General features: G+C 34.7%; 1 protein-coding gene across 18 annotated transcripts in view; it reads left to right on the forward strand.

Annotated features, from left to right (window-relative positions):
- The first annotated feature begins 565 nt into the window (after positions 1-565).
- The window catches only part of LOC149266215 (topless-related protein 4-like), a 34,035-nt gene continuing 18,415 nt past the window's right edge, over positions 566-16,185 (forward strand). For 2 of the 18 annotated variants that reach the window (XR_016260122.1, XR_016260132.1), the window contains exons 1-7: positions 9,687-10,310; positions 10,451-10,763; positions 10,849-10,899; positions 11,021-11,641; positions 14,979-15,057; positions 15,377-15,427; positions 15,549-15,599. The gene's annotated coding sequence lies outside the window, so the exon portion shown is untranslated. Of the gene's footprint in view, positions 1,193-8,992; positions 9,358-9,635; positions 10,311-10,450; positions 10,764-10,848; positions 10,900-11,020; positions 11,642-12,603; positions 13,189-13,328; positions 13,776-13,904; positions 14,053-14,231; positions 14,839-14,978; positions 15,058-15,376; positions 15,428-15,548; positions 15,600-16,185 lie in introns of those variants that run through there. The other 16 variants (XR_016260134.1, XR_016260130.1, XR_016260124.1 and 13 more) reach the window with 14 other exon arrangements.

Consider the following 16,185-nt stretch of genomic DNA (forward strand, 5'->3'; position numbering starts at 1 on the left):
GTGGCATAGAGGGTGAGCAGTACTTTTCTCCTACAAAACACAACTGTCCTTGCATACACTGAAATATTTGTTTCATCCTTTTGTCATGGTTTCGAGGTAGTATGATGTTGTTCATGGGTATCAGATTCAAGATTTTTCCCAAAACTTTGATAAGAAAGAAATGGAAAAGTTATATTGGAGTTCACATTTTCAGGGCTTATTGTTCATGATTGTTGTTGCTATAATATTAGCCCAAGGGAGGGCAGATATGTGTGTGGTTAATTCATTAGGTATGTGTGTGGTTAATTCATCTCTATGTATATTCATTACTTAAGCAAAGAAATGGAAAAGTTATATTGGAGTTCACATCTTCAGGGCTTATTGTTCATGATTGTTGCTGCTATAATATTAGCCAAGGGAGGGTAGGTATGTGTGTGGTTAATTCATCACTCTGTATGTTTGTTACTTAAGCTCTCCTGGTTTATTTGTAAGCTTATATATGATATTACAATGTGCAGTGAGTGACTACAATTGTTGTGTCTGACAGAGTAGAGTGGAGAAGACGTCTTAGGCAATGTAGATGCAGTGCAGAGGATGGGTGAGTCATGTTCTTTTCTAACATAATTAGTGGTTTGACATTTACATCAAGTGCAGAGGATGGGTGAGTCATTTTCTTTTCCAACAAAATAGTGTTATTATTATTCGTTTGTTGGACTTTTTCTCCTTCTAACACAATTAGTGTTTTGACATTTACATCAAATGGTATGCTTAGATTTATATGCTTTGCACTTCTTATTATGAATAAATATTGGTTTTGAAATATGCTTAACATTACTAATTGTGTGTATTTTAAGCTTATTCAACCCACTTTATTTCCTTTTAGCAGAGGAGAGCAACACATTGGTGGATAGGAGATGTGCAAAAGGGATGTTTGCAATCTTTTCTTTGTTCTTGCCTATATGTTTTGTTTTGTTGAGTTTCAGCATGGCCAGGCTTTGTGTTGTAGTTGTTTTCCTTTGTTTTGCTTTTTTTTCTCTTGTTTTTTGTAGTTTGGTCTTGGTTTCATTTGTTGGGTATGTTGTACTTGTTCTCCTTTGTTTTGCTTTTTCTTTTCATGTTTTTTGTAGCTATGTCTTGGTTTTGTTTCTTGGGTGTGGAAAAAGAAATGGAGGAAGCAAACAGAGAAAATGGAGGTTATTCTTCATAAATGAAGGTGAGTCAACATACCTATATGCAATGCACTTCACTTAAAATTATCTTTTGCTAATTTGTGGCTCCATTTATTTACTATTCAATTTATTATATGTTTTATCTATGCTTTCATAATCAATTAGATTGATCTTCTTTATGTAGTGAACAAATACAATTATGCAGTCTATGATGGTCAAGTGGTGATGATGCACTAGACATTCTACAAACGTGGCATAGAGGATGGGTGAGCCGTACTTTTCTCCTACAAAACACAATTGTCCTTGCATACTTTTCTCCTACAAAACACAATTGTCCTTGCATACACTGAAATATTTGTTTCATCCTTTTGTCATGGTTTCGAGGTAGTATGATGTTGTTCATGGGTATCAGAGTCAAGATTTTTCCCAAAACTTTGATAAGAAAGAAATGGAAAAGTTATATTGGAGTTCATAGCAAAGAAATAGAAAAGTTATATTGGAGTTCACATCTTCAGGGCTTATTATTCATGATTGTTGTTGCTATAATATTAGCTCAAAGGAGGGCGGGTATGTGTGTGGTTAATTCAACTCTATGTATATTCGTTACTTAAGCAAAGAAATGGAAAAGTTATATTGGAGTTCACATCTTAAGGGCTTATTGTTCATATTGCTGCTGCTATAATATTTGCCAAGGGAGGGCAGGTATGTGTGTGGTTGATTCATCGCTCTGTATATTTGTTGCTTAAGCTCTCCTAGTTTATTTGTAAGCTTATTTATAATATTACAATGTGTAGTACAACCCTTGACTAAACGTGCGACATGCCCCTGCCACCGATGTGCGGTGTGACCTATTCGTGCACTCTGTGTGCGCTCTGCCTGCTACATATGTGCTGTGTGAGTTATGAGCGCGCTCTTAGAAGGACAAAAGCACCAATACCAGTTAGAACCCACTTAAGCGCATTGATCCGGCACGGAATAAGTATCAATTCGAATCAGTTGGACCACAGAAGGAGTGAGTGACTACAACAATTGTTGTGTTTAACAGATTAAAAGTGGAGAAGATATCTTAGGCAATGTAGATGCAGTGCAGAGGATGGGTGAGTCATTTTCTTTTCCAACTAAATAGTGTTATTATTATTCGTTTGTTTGACTTTTTCTCCTTATAACATAATTCTCGAGTAGTACTTCTCAATTAGTGGTTTGACATTTACATGAAATGGTATGCTTAGATTTATATGCTTTGCATTTCCTATTATGAATAAATTTTGGTTTTGAAATATGCTTACCATTACTAATTGTGTGTATTTTAAGCTTATTCAGCGCGATTTATTTCCTTTTAGCGGAGGAGAGCAACACATTGGTGGATAGGAGATGTGAAGAGGGGATGTTTTCAATTTTTTCTTTGTTCATGTCTACATGATTTGTTTTGTTGAGTTTGAGCATGGCCATGCTTTGTGTTCTAGTTGTTTAGCTTTTTTTCCTTGTTTTTTGTAGTTTGGTTTCGGTTTCATTTGTTGGGTATGCTGTACTTTTTTTCCTTTGTTTTGCTTTTTCTTCTCATGTTTTTTGTAACTATATTTTGGTTTTGTTTCTTGGGTGTGGAAAAAGAAATGGAGGAAGCAAACAGAGAAAATTGAGGTTATTATTCATAAAGGAAGGTGAGTCAACATACCTATATGCAATGCATTTCACTTAAAATTATCTTTTGCTAATTTGTAGCTCCATTTATTTGCTATTCAATTTATTATATGTTTTATCTATATGCTCTCATAATCAACTACATTGATCTTCTTTATGTAGTGAACACTTACAACTGTACAGTCTACAATGGTTAAGTGGTGATGATGCATTAGACATTCTATGAACGTGGCATAGAGGATGGGTGAGCAATACTTTTCTCCTACAAAACACAATTACCTTGCTTACACTGAAATATTTGTTTCATCATTTTGTCATGGTTTCGAGGTAGTATGATTATGTTCATGGATATCAGATTCAAGATTTTTCCTAGAACTTTGATAGGAAAGAAATGGAAAAGCTATATTGGAGTGCACATCTTCAAGGCTTATTGTTCATGATCGCTGTCGCTATAATATTAGCCCAAGTGAGGGCAGGTATGTGTGTGGTTAATTCATCTCTATGTATATATTCGTTAATTAAGCAAAGAAATGGAAAAGTTATATTTGAGTTCACATCTTCAAGGCTTATTGTTCATAATTGCTGCTGCTATAATAATAGCCAAGGGATGGTAGGTATGTGTGTGATTAATTCATCGCTCTGTATATTTGTTACTTAAGCTCTCTTGCTTTATTTGTAAGCTTATTTATAATATTACAATGTGCAGCGAGTGACTACAATGATTGTCGTGTTTGACATATTAAAAGTGGAGAAGATATCTTAGGCGATGTAGATGCAGTCTTAGAGGATGGGTGAGTCATTTTATTTTCCAACAAAATAGTGTTATTATAATTCGTTTGTTTGACTTTTTCTCCTTCTAACATAATTCTCGAGTAGTACTACTCAATTAGTGGTTTGACATTTACATGAAATGGTATGCTTAGATTTATATGCTTTGCATTTCCTCTTATGAATAAATTTTGGTTTTGAAATATGCTTACCATTACTAATTGTGTGTATGTTAAGCTTATTCAACGCGCTTTATTTCCTTTTAGCGGAGGAGAGCAACACATTGGTGGATAGGAGATGTGCAGAGGGGATGTTTGCAATCTTTTCTTTGTTCTTGTGTACATGTTTTGTTTTGTTGAGTTTGAGCATGGCCATGCTTTGTGTTGTAGTTGTTTTCCTTTGTTTTGCTTTTTTTCCCTTGTTTTTTGGTTTCATTTGTTGGGTATGTTGTATTTGTTCTCCTTTGTTTTGCTTTTTCTTTTCGTGTTTTTTGTAGCTATGTCTTGGTTTTGTTTCTTGGGTGTGGAAAAAGAAATGGAGGAAGCGAACAGAGAAAATTGAGGTTATTATTCATAAAGGAAGGTGAGTCAACATACCTATATGCAATGCATTTCACTTAAAATTAACTTTTGCTAATTTGTGGCTCCATTTATTTGCTATTCAATCTATTATATGTTTTATCGATGCTCTCATAATCAACTACATTGATCTTCTTTATATCGTGAACAAATACAATTGTACAATCTACAATGGTTAAGTGGTGATGATGCACTAGACATTCTACGAACGTGGCATAAAGGATGGGTGAGCCGTACTTTTGTCCTACAAAGCACAATTGTCCTTGCATACACTGAAATATTTGTTTCATCCTTTTGTCATGGTTTCGAGGTAGTATGATATTATTCATGGGTATTAGATTCAATATTTTTCATAGAACTTTGATAGGAAAGAAATGGAAAAGTTATATTGGAATTCACATCTTCAACGATTATTGTTCATGATTGCTGTTGCTATAATATTACCCCAAGGGAGGGCAGATATGTGTGTGGTTAATTCATCTCTATGTATATTCGTTACTTAAGCAAAGGAATGGAAAAGTTATATTGGAGTTCACATCTTCAGGGCTTATTGTTCATGATTGTTGTTGCTATAATATTAGCCCAAGGGAGGGTTGGTATGTGTGTGGTTAATTCATCTCTATGTATATTCGTTAGTTAAGCAAAGAAATGGAAAAGTTATATTGGAGTTCACATCTTCAGGGCTTATTGTTCATGATTGTTGTTGCTATAATATTAGCCAAGGGACGGCAGGAATGTGTGTGGTTCAGCTTGGCGAACATGAATAGGCAGACGCACCCCAACATCTATCTAAGACTTCAATCTTCCCCGATCTCTGTTCATGTGGGGAGCCTTCCTTCTTTCGGTGAGGCCCCAAGGGAACTACTAAAGTCGATCCATCCCATCCTTTGATCCAGTCAAGTTTATGGGGATCGCTCCCGAGCGAGCAGCACCCACATGTAGAAGTACTCCAGCGCGAAGAAAAGGAAACACACACATCATCGGGAACATTCAATGCTCTGTATATTTGTTACTTCAGCTCTCCTGGTTTATTTGTAAGCTTATATATAATTTTACAATGTGCAGTGAGTGACTACAATTGTTGTGTTTGACAGAGTAAAGAGGAGAAGATATCTTAGGAAATGTAGATGCAGTGCAAAGGATGGGTGAGTCATGTTCTTTTCCAACAACATAGTGTTATTATTATTCGTTTGTTTGACTTTTCCTCCTTCTAACATAATTCTCTTGAGTAGTACTACTCAATTAGTGGTTTGCATTTCCTATTATGAATAAATATTGGTTTTGAAATATGCTTACCATTACTAATTGTGTGTATTTTAAGCTTATTCAGCTCGCCTTATTTCCTTTTAGCGGAGGAGAGCAACACATTGGTGGATAGGAGGAGGGGATATTTGCAATCTTTTCTTTGTTCTTGTCTATATGTTTTGTGTTTTGTTTTGTTGAGTTTGAGCATGGCCATGTTTTGTGTTGTAGTTGTTTTCCTTTGTTTTGCTTTTTTCCCTTCTTTTTTGTAGTTTGATCTTGGTTTCATTTGTTGGGTATGTTGTACTTGTTCTCCTTTGTTTTGCTTTTTCTTTTCATGTTTTTTGTAGCTATGTCTTGGTTTTGTTTCTTGGGTGTGGAAAAATAAATGGAAGAAGCAAACAGAGAAGATGGAGGTTATTCTTCATAAATGAAGGTGAGTCAACATACCTATATGCAATGCACTTCACTTAAAATTATCTTTTGCTAATTTGTGGCTCCATTTATTTGCTATTCAATTTGTTATATGTTTTATCTATGCTCTCATAATCAATTATATTGATTTTCTTTATACAGTGAACAAATACAATTGTACAATTTACAATGGTCAAGTGGTGATGATGCACTAGACATTGTACGAACGTGGCATAGAGGATGGGTGAGCCGTACTTTTCTCCTGCAAAATACAATTGTCTTTGCATACATTGAAATATTTGTTTCATCCTTTTGTCATGGTTTTGATGTAGTATGATCTTGTTGATGGGTATCATATTCAAGAATTTTCCCAGAACTTTGATAGGGATGATAGGAAAGAAATGGAAAAGTAATATTGGAGTTCACATCTTCAGGGCTTATTGTTCGTGATTGTTGTTGCCATAATATTAGCCTAAGGGAGGGCAGGTATGTGTGTGGTTAATTCATCTCTATGTATATTCGTTACTTAAGCAAGGAAATGGAAAAGTTATATTGGAGTTCACATCTTCAGGGCTTATTGTTCATGATTGTTGCTGCTATAATATTAGCCAACGAAAGTCAGGTATGTGTGTGGTTAATTCACCGCTCTATATATTTGTTACTTAAGCTCTCCTGGTTTATTTGTAAGCTTATATATAATATTACAATGTGCAGTGAGTGACTACAATTGTTGTGTTTGACAGAGTAAAGTGGAGAAGATATCTTAGGCAATGTAGATGCAGTGCAGAGGATGGGTGAGTCATGTTCTTTTCCAACAAAATAGTGTTATTATTATTCGTTTGTTTGACTTTTTCTCCTTCTAACATAATTCTCGAGTAGTACTACTCAATTAGTGGTTTGACATTTACATCAAATGGTATGCTTAGATTTATATGCTTTGCATTTCCTATTATGAATAAATATTGGTTTTGAAATATGCTTACCATTACTAATTGTGTGTATTTTAAGCTTATTCAACCCACTTTATTTCCTTTTAGCGGAGGAGAGCAACACATTGGTGGATAGGAGATGCAAAGGGGATGTTTGCAATCTTTTCTTTGTTCTTGTCTACACGTTTTGTTTTGTTGAGTTTGAGCATGGCCATGCTTTGTGTTGTAGTCATTTTCCTTTGTTTTGCTTTTTTCCCCTTGTTTTTTATAGTTTGGTCTTGGTTTCATTTGTTGGGTATGTTGTACTTGTTCTCCTTTGTTTTGCTTTTTCTTTTCATGTTTTTTGTAGCTATGTCTTGGTTTTGTTTAATGGGTGTGGAAAAAGAAATGGAGGAAGCAAACAGAAAAAATGGAGGTTATTCTTCATATATGAAGGTGAGTCAACATACCTATATGCAATGCACTTCACTTAAAATTATCTTTTACTAATTTGTTGCTCCATTTATTTGCTATTGAATTTATTATATGTTTTATCTATGCTCTCATAATCAACTCGATTGATCTTCTTTATGTAGTGAACAAATACAATTGTAGAGTCTACAATAGTCAAGTGGTGATGATGCACTAGATATTCTACGAACGTGGCATAGAGGATGGGTGAGCCATACTTTTTTCCTACAAAACACAATTGTCCTTGCATAATCCTTTTGTCATGGTTTCGAGGTAGTATGATCTTGTTCATGGGTATCAGATTCAAGATTTTTCCCAGAACTTTGATATGAAAGAAATGGAAAAGTTATATTGGAGTTCACATCTTCAGGGCTTATTGTTCATGATTGCTGTTGCTATAATATTAGCCCAAGGGAGGGCAGGTATGTGTGTGGTTAATTCATCTCTATGTATATTTGTTACTTAAGCAAAGAAATGGAAAAGTTATATTGGAGTTCACATCTTTAGGGCTTATTGTTCATGATTGTTGTTTCTATAATATTAGCGAAGGGAGGATAGGTATGTGTGTGGTTAATTCATCGCTCTGTATATTTGTAATATTAGCCAAGGGAGGACAGGTATGTGTGTGGTTAATTCATCGCTCTGTATATTTGTAATATTAGCCAAGGGAGGACAGGTATGTGTGTGTTTAATTCATCGCTCTGTATATTTGTTACTTAAGCTCTCCTGGTTTATTTGTAAGCTTATATATAATATTATAATTTGCACCGAGTGACTGCAATTGTTGTGTTTGACAGAGTAAAGTGGAGAAGATAGGGCAGGTATGTGTGTGGTTAATTCATCGCTCTATATATTTATTACTTAAGCTCTCCCGGTTTATTTGTAAGCTTATATATAATATTACAATGTGTAGTGAGTGACTACAATTGTGGTGTTTGACAGAGTAAAGTGGAGAAGATATCTTAGGCAATGTAGATGCAGTGGAGAGGATGGGTGAGTCGTGTTCTTTTCCAACAAAATAGTGTTACTATTGTTATTAGTTTGTTTGACTTTTTCTTCTTCTAACATACTTCTCGAGTAGTACTACTCAATTAGTGGTTTGACATTTACATCAAATGGTATGCTTAGATTTATATGCTTTGCATTTCCTATTATGAATAAATATTGGTTTTGAACTATGCTTACCATTACTAATTGTTTGTATTTTCAGCTTATTCAGCTTGCTTTATTTCCTTTTAGCGGAGGAGAGCAACACATTGGTGGATAGGAGATGTGCAAAGGGGATGTTTGCACTCTTTTCTTTGTTCTTGTGTACATGTTTTGTTTTGTTGAGTTTGAGCATGGCCATGCTTTGTGTTCTAGTCGTCCTCCTTTCTTTTGCTTTTTTTTCCCTTGTTTTTTGTAGTTTGGTCTTGGTTTCATTTGTTGGGTATGTTGTACTTGTTCTCCTTTGTTTTTCTTTTTCCTTTCATGTTTTTTGTAGCTATGTCTTGGTTTTGTTTCTTGGGTGTGGAAAAAGAAATGGAGGAAGCAAAAAGAGAAAATGGAGGTTATTCTTCATAAATGAAGGTGAGTCAACATACCTATATGCAATGCACTTCACTTAAAATTATCTTTTGCTAATTTGTGGCTCCATTTATTTGCTATTCAATTTATTATATGTTTTATCTATGCCCTCATAATCAGCTAGATTGATCTTCTTTATGTAGTGAACAAATACAATTGTACAGTGTACAATGGTCAAGCGGTGATGATGCACTAGACATTCTACGAATGTGTTATAGAGTATGGTTCTCCTACAAAACACAATCTTCTTTGCATACAATGAAATTTTGTTTCATCCTTTTGTCATGGTTTAGAGTTTGTATGATCTTGTTCATGGGTATTAGATTCAAGATTTTTCTGAGAACTTTGATAGGAAAGAAATGGAAAAGTTATATTGGAGTTCACATCTTCAGGGCTTATTGTTAATGATTGTCCTTGCTATAATATTAGCAAGGGAGGGCAGGTATGTGTGTGGTTAATTCATCTCTATGTATATTTGTTACTTAAGCACATAAATGGAAAAGTTATATTGGAGTTCACACCTTCAGGGCTTATTGTTCATGATTGCCACTGCTATAATATTAGCCAAGGGAGAGCTTATTGTTCATGATTGCTGCTGCTATAATATTAGCCAAGGGAGGGCAGGTATGTGTGTGGTTAATTCATCCCTCTGTATATTTGTTACTTAAGCTTTCCTGGTTTATTTGTAAGCTTATATATAATATTGCAATGTGTAGTGAGTGACTAGAATTGTTGTGTTTGACAGAGTAAAGTGGGTCAGTCATGTTAAATGGAAAAATTATATTGCAGTTCACATCTTCAGGGATTATTGTTCATGATTGCGCTTGGCTATAATATTAGTCCAGGGAGGGCAGGTATGTTTGTAGTTAATTCATCCCTCTTTATATTTGTTACTTAAGCTCTCCTGGTTTATTTGTAAGCTTATATATAATATTACATTTTGAAGTGAGTGACTACAATTGTTGTGTTTGACAGAGTAAAGTGGAGAGGATATCTTAGGCAATGTAGATGCAGTATAGAGGATGGGCGAGTCATGCTATTTTCCAACGAAATAGTGTTATTATTATTCGTTTGTTTGACTTTTTCTCCTAACATAATTTTCGTGTAGTACTAAATTAGTGGTTTGACATTTAGATCAAATGGTATGCTTAGATTTATATGCTTTGCATTTCCTATTATGAATAAATATTGGTTTTGAAATATGCTTACCATTAGTAATTGTGTGTATTTTAAGCTTATCCAACCCGCTTTATTTCCTTTTAGCAGAGGAGAGCAACACATTGGTGGATAGGTGATGTGCAGAGGGGATGTTTGCAATCTTTTATTTGTTCTTGTCTTCATGTTTTGTTTTGTTGAGTTTGAGCTTGGCCATGATTTGTGTTCTAGTCGTTTTCTTTTCTTTTGCTTTTTTTCCCTTGTTTTTTGTAGTTTGGTCTTGGTTTCATTTGTTGGGTATGTTGTACTTGTTCTCCTTTGTTTTGCTTTTGTATGTTTGGTCTTGGTTTTGTTTCTTGGGTGTGGAAAAAGAAATGGAGGAAGCAAACGGAGAAAATGGAGGTTATTCTTCATAAATGAAGGTGAGTCAACATACCTATATGCAATGCATTTCACTTAAAATTATCTTTTGCTAATTTGTGGCTCCATTTATTTGCTATTCAATTTATTATATGTTTTATCTATGCTCTCATAATCAACTAGATTGATCTTCTTTATGTAGTGAACAAATACAATTGTACAGTCTACAATCAAGTGGTGATGATGCACTAGACATTCTACGAACGTTGCATAGAGGATGGGTGAGCCGTACTTTTCTCCTACAAAACACAATTGTCCTTGCAGACACTGAAATATTTGTTTCATCCTTTTGTCAGGGTTTCGAGGTAGTATGATCTTGTTCATGGGTATCAGATTCAATATTTTTCCGAGAACTTTGATAGGAAAGAAATGGAAAAGTTATATTGGAGTTCACATCTTCAGGGCTTATTGTTCATGATCGCTGTTGCTAATAATATTAGCCCAAGGGAGGGCAGGTATGTGTGTGGTTAATTCATCTCTATGTATATTCGTTACTTAAGCAAAGAAATGGAAAAGTTATATTGGAGTTCACATCTTCAGGGCTTATTGTTCATGATTGCTGCTGCTATAATATTAGCGAAGGGAGGTCAGGTATGTGTGTGGTTAATTCATCGCTCTGTATATTTGTTACTTAAGCTCTCTCGGTTTATTTGTAAGCTTATATATAATATTACAATGTGCAGTGAGTAACTACAATTGTTCTGTTCGATAGAGTAAAGTGGAGAAGATATCTTAGGCAATGTAGATGCAGTGCAGAGGATGGGTGAGTCATGTCCTTTTCCAACAAAATAGTGTTATTATTATTCATTTGTTGGAATTTTTCTCCTTGTAACATAATTCTCGAGTAGTACTACTCAATTAGTGGTTTGACATTTACATCAAATGGTATGCTTAGATTTATATGCTTTGCATTTCCTATTATGAATAAATATTTGTTTTGAAATATACTTACCATTACTAATTGTGTGTATTTTAAGCTTATTCAGCCCACTTTATTTCCTTTTAGCAGAGGAGAGCAACACATTGGTGGATAGGAGATGCAAAGGGGATTTTTTCAATCTTTTCTTTGTTCTTGTGTACACATTTTGTTTTGTTGAGTTTGAGCATGGCCATGCTTTGTGTTGTAGTCATTTTCCTTTGTTTTGCTTTTTTTCCCTTGTTTTTTGTAGTTTGGTCTTGGTTTCATTTGTTGGGTATGTTGTACTTGTTATCCTTTGTTTTGCTTTTTCTTTTCATGTTTTTTGTAGCTATGTCTTGGTTTTGTTTCTTGGGTGTGGAAAAAGAAATGGAGGAAGCAAACAGAGAAAATGGAGGTTATTCTTCATAAATGAAGGTGAGTCAACATACCTATATGCAATGCACTTCACTTAAAATTATCTTTTGCTAATTTGTGGCTCCATTTATTTGCTATTGAATTTATTATATGTTTTATCTATATTTATTATATGTTTTATCTATGCTCTCATAATCAACTCAATTGATCTTCTTTATGTAGTGAACAAATACAATTGTAGAGTCTACAATGGTCAAGTGGTGATGATGCACTAGATATTCTACGAACGTGGCATAGAGGATGGGTGAGCCATACTTTTTTCCTACAAAACACAATTGTCCTTGCATAATCCTTTTGTCATGGTTTCGAGGTAGTATGATCTTGTTCGTGGGTATCAGATTTAAGATTTTTCCCAGAACTTTGATAGGAAAGAAATGGAAAAGTTATATTGGAGTTCACATCTTCAGGGCTTATTGTTCATGATTGCTGTTGCTATAATATTAGCCCAAGGGAGGGCAGGTATGTGTGTGGTTAATTCATCTCTATGTATATTCGTTACTTAAGCAAAGAAATGGAAAAGTTATATTGGAGTTCACATCTTTAGGGCTTATTGTTCATGATTGTTGTTGCTATAATATTAGCCAAGGGAGGACAGGTATGTGTGTGGTTAATTCATCGCTCTGTATATTTGTAATATTAGCCAAGGGAGGACAGGTATGTGTGTGGTTAATTCATCGCTCTGTATATTTGTTACTTAAGCTCTCCTGGTTTATTTGTAAGCTTATATATAATATTACAATTTGCACCGAGTGACTGCAATTGTTGTGTTTGACAGAGTAAAGTGGAGAAGATCGGGCAGGTATGTGTGTGGTTAATTCATCGCTTTGTATATTTATTACTTAAGCTCTCCCTGTTTATTTGTAAGCTTATATATAATATTACAATGTGTAGTGAGTGACTATAATTGCGGTGTTTGACAGATTAAAGTGGAGAAGATATCTTAGGCAATGTAGATGCAGTGGAGAGGATGGGTGAGTCGTGTTCTTTTCCAACAAAATAGTGTTATTATTATTATTATTAGTTTGTTTGAATTTCTCCTTCTAACAGAATTCTCGAGTAGTACTACTCAATTAGTGGTTTGACATTTACATCAAATGGTATGCTTAGATTTATATGCTTTGCATTTCCTATTATGAATAAATATTGGTTTTGAAATATGCTTACCATTACTAATTGTGTGTATTTTAAGCTTATTCAGCCCGCTTTATTTCCTTTTAGCAGAGGAGAGCAACACAATGGTGGATATGAGATGTGCAGAGGGGATGTTTGCACTCTTTTCTTTGTTCTTGTGTACATGTTTTATTTTGTTGAGTTTGAGCATGGCCATGCTTTGTGTTCTAGTCGTTTTCCTTTCTTTTGCTTTTTTTCCCTTGTTTTTTGTAGTTTTGTCTTTGTTTCATTTGTTGGGTATGTTGTACTTGTTGTCCTTTGTTTTGCTTTTTCTTTTCATGTTTTTTGTAGCTATGTCTTGGTTTTGTTTCTTGGGTGTGGAAAAAGAAATGGAGGAAGAAAACAGAGAAAATGGAGGTTATTCTTCATAAATGAAGGTGAGTCAACATACCTATGTGCAATGCACTTCACTTAAAATTATCTTTTGCTAATTTGTGGCTCAATCTATTTGCTATTCAATTTATTATATGTTTTATCTATGCTCTCATAATCAACTAGATTGATCTTCTTTATGTAGTGAACAAATACAATTGTACAGTGTACAATGGTCAAGCGGTGGTGATGCACTAGACATTCTACGAATGTGGCATAAATTATGGGTGAGCGTACTTTTCTCCTACAAAACACAATCTTCCTTGCATACAATGAAATTTTGTTTCATCCTTTTCTCATGGTTTTGAGGTAGTATTATCTTGTTCATGGGTATTAGATTCAAGATTTTTCTGAGAACTTTGATAGGAAAGAAATGGAAAAGTTATAATGGAGTTCACATCTTCAGGGCTTATTGTTCATGATTGCCCTTGCTATAATATTAGCAAGGGAGGGCAGGTATGTGTGTGGTTAATTCATCTCTATGTATATTCGTTTCTTAAGCACATTAATGGAAAAGTAATAATGGAGTTCACACCTTTAGGGCTTATTTTTCATGATTGCTGCTGCTATAATATTAGCCAAGGGAGGGCAGGTGTGTGTGTGGTTAATTCATCCATCTATATATTTGTTACTTAAGCTCTCTTGGTCCTGGTTTATTTGTAAGCTTATATATAATATTGCAATGTGTAGTGAGTGACTACAATTGTTGTGTTGGACACAGTAAAGTGGAGAAGATATCTTAGGCAATGTAGATGCAGTGCAGAGGATGGGTGAGTCATGTTAAATGGAAAAGTTATATTGGAGTTCACATCTTCAGGGCTTATTGTTCATGATTGCCCTTGGCTATAATATTAGCCAAGGGAGGGCAGGTATGTGTGTGGTTAATTCATCCCTCTTTATATTTGTTACTTAAGCTCTCCTAGTTTTTTTGTAAGTTTATATATAATATTACAATGTGCAGTGAGTGACTACAATTGTTGTGTTTGATAGAGTAAAGTGGAGAAGATATCTTAGGCAATGTAGATGCAGCGCAGAGGATGGGTGAGTCATGTTATTTTCCAACAAAATAGTGTTATTATTATTCGTTTGTTTGACTTTTTCTCCTTCTAAAATAATTTTCGAGTGGTACTAAATTAGTGGTTTGACATTTACATCCAATGGTGTGCTTAGATTTATATGCTTTGCATTTCCTATTATGAATAAATATTGGTTTTGAAATATGCTTACCGTTAGTAATTGTGTGTATTTTAAGCTTATCCAGCCCGCTTTATTTCCTTTTAGCGGAGGAGAGCAACACATTGGTGGATAGGTGATGTGCAGAGGGGATGTTTGCACTCTTTTCTTTGTTCTTGTCTACATGTTTTGTTTTGTTGAGTTTGAGGTTGGCCATGCTTTGTGTTCTAGTCGTTTTCCTTTCTTTTGCTTTTTTTTCCCTTGTTTTTTGTAGTTTGGTCTTGGTTTCATTTGTTGGGTATGTTGTACTTGTTCTCCTTTGTTTTGCTTTTGTATGTTTGGTCTTGGTTTTGTTTGTTATGTTGTATTTGTTCTCCTTTGTTTTGCTTTTGTATGTTTGGTCTTGGTTTTGTTTCTTGGGTGTGGAAAATGAAATGGAGGAAGAAAACAGAGAAAATGGAGGCTATTCTTCATAAATGAAAGTGAGTCAACATACCTATATGCAATGCACTTCACTTAAAATTATCTTTTGCTAATTTGTGGCTCCATTTATTTGCTATTCAATTTATTATATGTTTTATCTATGCTCTCGTAATCAACTAGATTGATCTTCTTTATGTAGTGAACAAATACAATTGTACAGTCTACAATCAAGTGGTGATGATGCATTAGACATTCTACGAACGTTGCATAGATGATGGGTGAGCCGTACTTTTCTCCTACAAAACACAATTGTCCTTGTAGACACTGAAATATTTGTTTCATCCTTTTGTCATGGTTTCGAGGTAGTATGATCTTGTTCATGGGTATCAGATTCAATATTTTTCCAAGAACTTGGATAGGAAAGAAATGGAAAAGTTATATTGGAGTTCACATTTTTAGGGCTTATTGTTCATGATCGCTGTTGCGAATAATATTAGCCCAAGGGAGGGCAAGTATGTGTGTGGTTAATTCATCTCTATGTATATTTGTTACTTAAGCAAAGAAATGGAAAATTTATATTGGAGTTCATATCTTCAGGGCTTATTATTCATGATTGCTGCTGCTATAATATTAGCGAAGAGAGGTCAGGTATGTGTGTGGTTAATTCATCGCTCTGTATATTTGTTACTTAAGCTCTCCTGCTTTATTTGTAAGCTTATATATAATATTACAATGTGCAGTGAGTGACTACAATTGTTGTGTTTGACAGAGTAAAGTGGAGAAGATATCTTAGGCAATGTAGATGCAGTGCAGAGGATGGGTGAGTCATGTTCTTTTCCAACAAAATAGTGTTATTATTATTCGTTTGTTTGATTTTTTCTCCTTCTGGCATAATGCTCGAGTATTACTACTCAATTAGTGGTTTGACATTTACATCAAATGGTATGCTTAGCTTTATTTGCTTTCTTGCTCCACATCACACGCACACTCCGTCAAAACTTCCTCTAGAGAGGAGGATGGTAAGGTTGTCCTTCTAGCATAATTCTCGAGTATTACTACTCAATTAGTGGTTTGACATTTACATCAAATGGTATGCTTAGATTTATATGCTTTCTTGCTCCACATCACACGCACAGTTCGTCAAAACTTCCTCTAGAGAGGAGGATGGTAAGGTTGAGCAAGGAAGCATACTGACCCTTAACCAATCAACCATTGTGCTAATAGACAACACTACCAACTTGTGGCCCCTGGGAGAGGAGGATGGTAAGGTTGAACAAGGAAGCATACTGACCCTTAACCAATCAACCATTGTGCTAATAGACAACACTACCAACTTGTGGCCCCTAGGATTTTTGGTGTTCAATATGTTTAAATATGCTTAGATACCTCTTACAAAAATAATGATT

The sequence above is a fragment of the Pinus tabuliformis genome, chromosome 6 (genome assembly GCF_031772625.1).
Source record: "Pinus tabuliformis cultivar Carrire ecotype Pingquan chromosome 6, CPIR1, whole genome shotgun sequence".
NCBI classification, from domain to species: Eukaryota; Viridiplantae; Streptophyta; class Pinopsida; order Pinales; family Pinaceae; genus Pinus; species Pinus tabuliformis.